Source organism: Aptenodytes forsteri, unplaced genomic scaffold (assembly GCF_000699145.1).
Source record: "Aptenodytes forsteri isolate BGI_AS27 unplaced genomic scaffold, ASM69914v1 Scaffold102, whole genome shotgun sequence".
Lineage (NCBI taxonomy): Eukaryota > Metazoa > Chordata > Aves > Sphenisciformes > Spheniscidae > Aptenodytes > Aptenodytes forsteri.
In genome coordinates, this window is record NW_008795771.1 from 680,601 (window position 1) to 688,223 (window position 7,623).

Consider the following 7,623-nt stretch of genomic DNA (forward strand, 5'->3'; position numbering starts at 1 on the left):
GCTGCCGCTCTGAAGGGGAACGCCGCCCTCCAGGCCCTGCGCGAGATGCCCCAGTCCTGCCGGCGGCCCGGGAAGTTTTGCCGGGCAGGTGCCGCCCCTCAGCCTGAGGGGAACGTGAAGCGGTCGGTTCTCGGCGGCAAAAGGGTGGGTCGTCCCAACCACCCTGTCCGTTTTCACCTCCCAATCGGACTGGGATGTAGAGGGAGGTCCTCTCTTCCTAACCGCGGGTGACATGTTGAAGGCGTGAGGGGTCTGGCCCGGACAAGTGCTGCGGAGGCCGAACCGCCCCCCGCAAAACCCGGCGACGGCTTCACGCCGCGTCGGAGGCTGAAGCTCAGTGGTACCGCGGCCGTCGTGGGCAGTGGAAAAGGGCGGTTTGTGCTATTATGTTTTTAAATGTTCCCTGGGCCACGAGGCCACCTCTGCTAACATTAGTCTCATCGACTGAGCTTCTCTGGAAGCCGACCAGAAAGAAAAGGTAATTGAGACCTTGACTCCAGAAACAAAAGCCTTTGTTTTAATAGTTCGTGGCAGTGATTGAGGGGAAAGGGTGTAAGCTTTTACGTACTTCACAGATTTATGGCAAGGAAATAGACTTAGGTCCATGTAAGCTACTGGGAAATCCCTGAAGCTTCAGGAAAGTACAGAGGGATGCATAGTGCACATGGTCAGTTACAGGATTAGGCCACAATAATAATTACTGGGCTTAGTGAAGAAAAAATGTTCACAAGGGTGGGAAAGAAAAATCAAAGTTCCTAAAGGGAAACTACTGTTCTGTCAGAAGTACAGCTACTGAAGAAAAATGTACTTTTAATATCAAAATTACTATTATTTTCATACTAAAATAAAACTTATTAGGGTATTCATGTCTCACCAATGACCGTAGTATTGACAAACCTCTTATTTAAAATCATAGAATTGTTTAGATTGGAAAAGGCCTTTAAGATCATCAAGTCCAACCGTTAACCTAGCACTGCCAAGTCCACCACTAAACCATGTCCCTAAGCACCACAATTACATATTTATCTTCATAGCATCATCATGAGATAACAGAAGGGTCATTATCCCAATTGCAGCAGAGAGGCACTAAATTGTTTCCCCAAGATCAGAGCGGAATTTAATTCTCTTAACTCCTTTGCGTGCCCCAAAAGCTGGTCTGAAGCCATCATTTTAGACTGAATCTTTACAGTTAGTTTGTGGGCAGTTACTGTTTACAGGAGCAAAAGCTAGGACTGACAGACAAGGATCACATTCTTTTGTTAATTGCCACTACCATGGCTGATCTGGATTTCAAAGGCAGTAATCACAGCTGATACATATTTCTAATGAAAACTAGCCAAAATCAGGACTGAGTGCCCTACATAAGTAATCAAAGACACTCACTCTAATCTGACATTCATGTCCCACCTCCCTCTGCCAACATGAATACTTTCACAGCTGTAAGCTGGATCGGGAAATCCAATAATGTTATTGTCTTTGAGTTAGTAAAAGGTCTTGCAGATCAGTGAGTCGAACCAGGTTCAGTATCAGATCGATTATGAAGGAGGGGACAAAGCCAGGAGCAGGAGGTAGGAGAAGCAGGAGCAACTCGTTTCAGTGTTAGCTTTTAAATTAGTTCAGCTACTCACGGCACTGCTTCTTTAGTGTCCTAAATAGTTTTGAGTTTACTAGGGTCAGAATTCAAGCATTCTTAACCCCCTGCATTTTTTTCTAGGCTCCTATACCTTTAGACTTCACTTTTAATAATAAAACTTTCAAAGATACACATTTGTAGTTGAGCCCTGAATTGCTGTAGGTCGCTTCTCTCTTTCAGGCCTGAAATATCCTCTCAAGAGGCATGTTTTGTAGTGTTGCAGAAACTCTCTAGTGGTTAAAGGGGATTCACAGGTTATTCCTGTCAAAATATCCCCAAGCAGTAGACAGATTTTATTGCAATTTTACATTGCATTATTGTACAATGCTTTTATTGTATTCCTGAGGTTATAGAAGAGTCAGTTTTGTCAAAAATTCACTACAGTGCTGGAAAATTATATTCACTACTGTCTTGAATTCTGCTGAACAGTGTTGTGGCTGATGACCACCTGTATCACACCTAATTGCAGTTTCTGTAATGACTTTTAAAAGCCCTGTCTTGTCTGTATAAAGCCAGAAACCATCAATATATACTGGTATGCTGTTTAAAATGGATATAAATACTGGCATAATTTCTGCTGTCACGTTAATGAAATGAAAATACATTTATGTGTTCCAAGTACAGGGACGATGCACAATTCCTGTCTTGGACAGCTAATAGTTGAAATCAGTGTCATGAAATATTAAGTGAAGTCTGCAAGATCTGAGCCTAATTTTAGATCTGAATATAATAAACAGTACTGGAAGAGAAATAAAAAGATAATGGGTGTGGAGATGAGTAAGAAAGGCAAGGACAGAAGCAACAATACTAAAATAAATAGAAGTGCCACAAAAGATTTCATGAGGCTGAAACAAAAACTAGACACCTGCGTAGTTTCAGCCTGACCCTCAGAACTGCCTCTCCGAAGGGATCTCCCACTGCAAATCTTAAAATGCCAAGGAAAAAATGTCATGCACAGCTTATGTTCTAAAACAGCACTGTCATTTGCAGCTGGACTGCATGTGAGGAAGATGCTTTACTGGTAGAAAGCAGGAGCTGTGCTTATGCACAGCAGTTGTTGCTGAACCTACAATGCAAACACTGGATCAGCCCAACAGCATTGACAGTTAAGGTGCTGTCAGCTGTAGCATTACCATCCCTTTGAAATATGCAGGTATCTCACATCTGTTGTAGCTGTTGTTTCAGCTTCTTAAAAATCAGAAGGCTGTATGTAAATTCTTCATATTTAAGATAACACTTTTGGTAGGTATGATTGCAGTATGCTTAAGGTAGCTTTAATCTGTTTGGCTAAAAAACAGTGAAGCTGCACTGCTACAGGCCTTGACATGAGCCATCTAAGTCTGCACAGTACTTGAAGACCTTCATGGAAATCTGTACGTTTGTGGCTTAACTGCTGTTAGTTATCTAGATATTAAGTAGCTCAGGTTATGCCCACACGTGTAGCATCCACATTTCTGGCTTCCAGTGTTGGCAGAGAAGTCTTTAAAACCAGAAGGTCTTTAAGATAAAAATCAAATCTAGTATATTCATTTGAAGTGAGCTGTGGAGGATTTTTTGGATTTGGAGTTGTGCTCTTTTTGTAACCATGTGTATAACCTCCTTTCCCAGACCCTTTGAAGAACCATAGAGCATTAAACCTGAAAGCCTGTCTGGATGCCTTGGGAGTTTCTGGAACTCTTGAAGAGCTGATAATGTAGGTGTCTTAGAAAACCAGAAGAATATGACTAGTCAGAGACCTAACCTAGGATTTTGGGAACTCAAGTACAGTTTCTTGCTGTAACAGGTACTTTCAGTATAAATTTCAATGAGTAACCTAGACCTTGTCTACGCAACAGAGTTTTGTCCGTTTAAAGAAATCATCATAGTTAAAAACCAGCAGTACTGCCAATATGGATCCATGTCCTTTAAAACTGTCTACTGTAACTTAGGGAACGTACACTGACTACAAAAAAATCACATCCTTTTGCATCATATGAACACCAGTATAAATTTTTTAACATGCCCCACACTTTAGTCTTACTGTGAAATTAATGTGAATTTCACGCATATCAAAGCATCTGCAGTGATTAAATGCTGCATGACCATAAGCTAAAGATATACTCGTGAGAAAAGATGGTCATAAAAGAGTAAGACTTAATCTGGAAGGTTTTGTTTTACAGTTTTGAGAGACCGATGTGGCACATGAGAACAGGGCATAAAGCAGAACTTTTCTGATGAATGGAGAAGAGGATAGAAAACATTTGCACAAATCATAGCTCTCCAGTAGTCTTCAGTTTTATTTTGAAACTGGTTACCTGTAGCAGAAATACAGGACTCATCTGCATTTTAAACCTAAAATTTGGTATTGTATGGTTCAGTTGTGTCTGTAGGTACAAGATCTGATTGGCATCCTAAATAACTTTACCCAAGGTGGAGGAGATTGTCTGCTTTTGTGCACTGCTCCCACACTGTAGCACATTAATCAGCACTACTGCGTGTATGGTTTACTATTAAATTACCTTGCAGTTGACCTTGTGTGAGGGCCTTGGCACTTCCTGGGTTTTAATGCATCCTGCTGATTATTTTTTAGTTGTGAAGAGCTGCCAATGGCTGGCTTAATGTACTCACAACCAAGAAATTTCCTTTCCAAGATAAGGCATTTCCAGGTTTGCAGGTTTTCAGTGTTGCCCATGCTAAATCAGACTTCGTAGGTAGGAGTGCATGGCAAAATATTGCCATAGCATTTCACTTTTCATGGTAACATTTGCCTTCCACTCTTAATTCAAGAGTTCTTAGCATCCCCTTTATGAATGTAACTCAGAAGATGTGGTTGCGAATAACCACATATTTTTCTTAGAATTGAAGTTTTGATCCCTGCAGGTTTTTGGCTGTTTGTCCCGTAAATCGGCAGCACAAGTCTCTTATTGAGATCTATTTAGCATATTAGGGTGTCTCTGCAGATTTCATATTGGTTTGCAAGGACATTTTACAAACTTGTGAAATTGCATGTTACAGAGAAAGTAGCAAACCTTAGGAGAAAAGAAGTATTTGTTCTTTAGAGTGTAAATTAATCTTTAGGCTGTGGGTCCCTTAAGCTTCTCCATTGTCTTATAGCTTCTGAGTTGTCAAAGGTGATAAGGAGGTGTTTTTAACATTTAGCCTGTATGGTTCTGACAGTGTACTCCAGTCGTAATGTAGCGACACAAGTGCTAGTAAGCCTGTGCAGTAACACTTGCTAAGAGGTTTAAATGGGACTTTGAGTGGATCAGGGATGACCCGCTCCTCCATAGCTTTATGTAGTGTGACCTCCATCGGGGTTAGTATTTTTATCTTCCCTGGTCACTCCAGAACCTCAGAGCTGCAGAACATCCTGAAATACTCAGGTGGGGAGCTAAGAAAAGTGGTGTTGCTAGAGAGATGCATTGTCTGAATTGCTTCCCTTTTAGGTGCTGTAGACGGTTTTCAGGTAAGATAATGCAGTCTTATTGATTGCACTTACGTTTGCCGAGAATCGATTGATTACTTCCTACTGGAAACAGACCCAGAGGACACAGGAGGCATCCTCCACATTATGTCCAAAGACTGTGCCTAAGCAGGAACAGGGTAGAAATAAGCACCATACACATGCACATGCCAAAGGTCTGAGGAACATTCTTGTGAAATATGTTATTTACCAAGTGTATTTAATAAAGAATTTTCTGAAAGAAGAATGAGGACTCACTATTTGGAGATCACAGGAAAAGAGAGGGATGTTGTCAGAAGGGAGGAAGTGGTCAAGAGAACCCAGGGTAAATGGTAGGGCACTTCACATGACATGCGAGCAAACAACCACAACATAATAGTAAGGTGCAGTTTCAGAGCAGTATGAACATTGGCTAAATTATCTACACATCTGTTTTGCAGACAATCTCTAGAAAGAATCTGGGATGGGAGAAGTCAGTGAATGCCAAGTGATTTGCCAAAGGCTACCCAATCATATAATTGGAACTAAGGATTTTTTTAGTCTCAGCTCCGTTTCCCTGCAGGAAAGCTAGGAGCGAAGGCTTGCAAGCAGATATGAAGGTGATACTTCACAGAACTGGAAGCTGACAGAGTTTACAAGAGACAATGAAAGGCAAGTGGTGGGAAAAGAAAGCAACTTTTTTGGACATGAAATGTACATACAAGAAAATGATTATATTGGGGTTTATGATGAAAGGCCCTTCTTTCAGGGTACGGAGCATTTAAAAATAAGGGGTTTCACAGCATTACCAGTAGCAGAGTGTTATTAAAGGCTTTTTTATTGTGATATAGGATGGTCAAACATGGATAGTGTATAGTGCTTCTCTGTCCTGTGGTAAAAATGATGCTGCTGTGCCTTGCTTTTAAAAAGATTTGAGAACCAGCTATTGCACGTTAACTGTATCTTGTCCTTCCAGTTTTCCATTAGAATATCTCAAGTGTTTTATAAGAAGAGGAAGGAGTCAGAGTACATGAGACATCTGAGGTAGAGAGAAAGCAAATAGTATGTCCAGTGTCAGATAGTTGCCTTCCACATTTCATCATGATCACATGACATTAGTGAGCTTGCTACAAAAACTTGGCTTTTTGCATGTAAGACATATCTGGATTAGCTCTATGTCAGCTGTTGCTATTTAGCAAGATCAAGTAGTGTTCACTAGAGTGTACAGTGTGAAAATGAGAACAGTCTAGCTTGTGTAACACTGTCCTCAAACTTAAATATGATCATTTAGGTTTCCTGTTTTCAAATACATGAACATTATTCTTGGCTTTTTTAAACATAAACTTATTTTTTTTAAATAAACCTTTAAAAATACTGCTTCAGAGTTCTGTCTCTCACATCTGTCTAAAAGTAACTCATCTTGTGGGTCTTTTGCCAGTGTTTAAAGAAATATCTACTGTTTTGTATTACTGCTTCAAATTCACGTTAGGCTGGAGAACTCAATAATTTACTCTGAAAAAGTACATGACAAGAGGGTCAAATTATGTTTTAAGAGAAGGGATTTCTTGGAAAAATTGTTTAAAACAGCTTTTATTTGATCTTCGGCGACTTCATCCTTTACAATACCTAACATGAAGTTGATGAATCTCCTTTTGAACTCCTAGCTAACCAAAGAAAAGGTGCTCATTACTTTATGATCCAAATTTAACGAGGAAGAAGAACAAAAACATTCAAAAGAGGAACAAAAAAATGCAAAAGAGATTTCTGAAGTTTGAAACCTCATAAATCCTATTTTAAAATGGAAATGCAAATGACTAAAAAAAATCATTTGCAAATAGTAGCTCAGTCAAATCCCAGGTGAGTCAGAGGGCGTTGTGGCAGAGTATGAGATCCAGATACTTTTTTTTCCCAAGATGCTTGTAATTGTCTGATTCACCTTTTTGACCATAGGTGATTACCTGATGCCTGTCATACAGTGTTTCCAGTGTGGTACAGTGCTGGTGGTGGTTTTGTGTTAGTTATTTCTTGTTCATACAATCTTCTTCAGAGTTTACTTTAAATGTCGTTACAATAAAATGCTGAGGATACTGGCAGAAATACGCAGTGCACACAACTGATTGAGGTTTCCTGTTACTTTCTAAGCTCTGCTTCTCTGAAGGAGGATGAGGAAGGGTGGGGCAGAGGTTTTGGAGCTGTGTCAGGGGTGCGTGTGCAGTGAGGGGTGACTGCTCTTCGGCAACACTGCGTATGCAGTTTAAACCTTTGGTTCCAGATCCAGTGGTGAGGAATTCTGTCTTAACATGCTTAACACATTAAAATGTCCAATACTCCCCTCCCCCTTTTTTTAACAGTGGTGACCAGGTATCAAATGCTACAAAAGGTAATAAATTATGAAAACAAAAAAGAGAATTTAGGAGGTTTTGAAATTTGTGAGGTTTTCTCTTTTGTTTTTCCCAATTCTCAACTCTCTTTTCCCATCTTTATTTGCATGTTACTGATAATGTAATTCTTAAGCTTTTAAAGGTGGTTTAGCTGCATAGGTTATTTTGCCTATATAATTTTCACTGAG